Below are 252 nucleotides of genomic sequence, written 5' to 3' on the forward strand. Positions count from 1 at the left end.
TGTAGTTAAAAATAGTTAAGGATAGTTAAAGATAGTTAAGTATGGTTAGTTAAATATCGTTAAATGTAGTTAAAGATAGTTAAAGGTAGTTAAAGATAGTTAAAGACAGTTAACTATGGTTAGGTAAAGAGTTAAAGACAGTTAAATGCTGTTAACTGTAGGTAGTTAAAGGTAGTTAAGTATGGCTAGTTAAATATAGTTAAAGATAGTTAAAGGTAGTTAAATGTAGTTAACTATGGTTAGTTAAATATA

General features: G+C 25.4%; 1 protein-coding gene across 1 annotated transcript in view; it reads right to left on the reverse strand.

Annotated features, from left to right (window-relative positions):
* LOC119428756 (histone deacetylase 4) overlaps window positions 1-252 on the reverse strand; it is a 47,940-nt gene that overhangs the window by 19,508 nt on the left and 28,180 nt on the right. The gene's annotated exons all lie outside the window — the stretch shown is intronic.

Source organism: Nematolebias whitei, chromosome 23 (genome assembly GCF_014905685.2).
Source record: "Nematolebias whitei isolate Nwh7 chromosome 23, NemWhi1, whole genome shotgun sequence".
Classification (NCBI taxonomy): domain Eukaryota; kingdom Metazoa; phylum Chordata; class Actinopteri; order Cyprinodontiformes; family Rivulidae; genus Nematolebias; species Nematolebias whitei.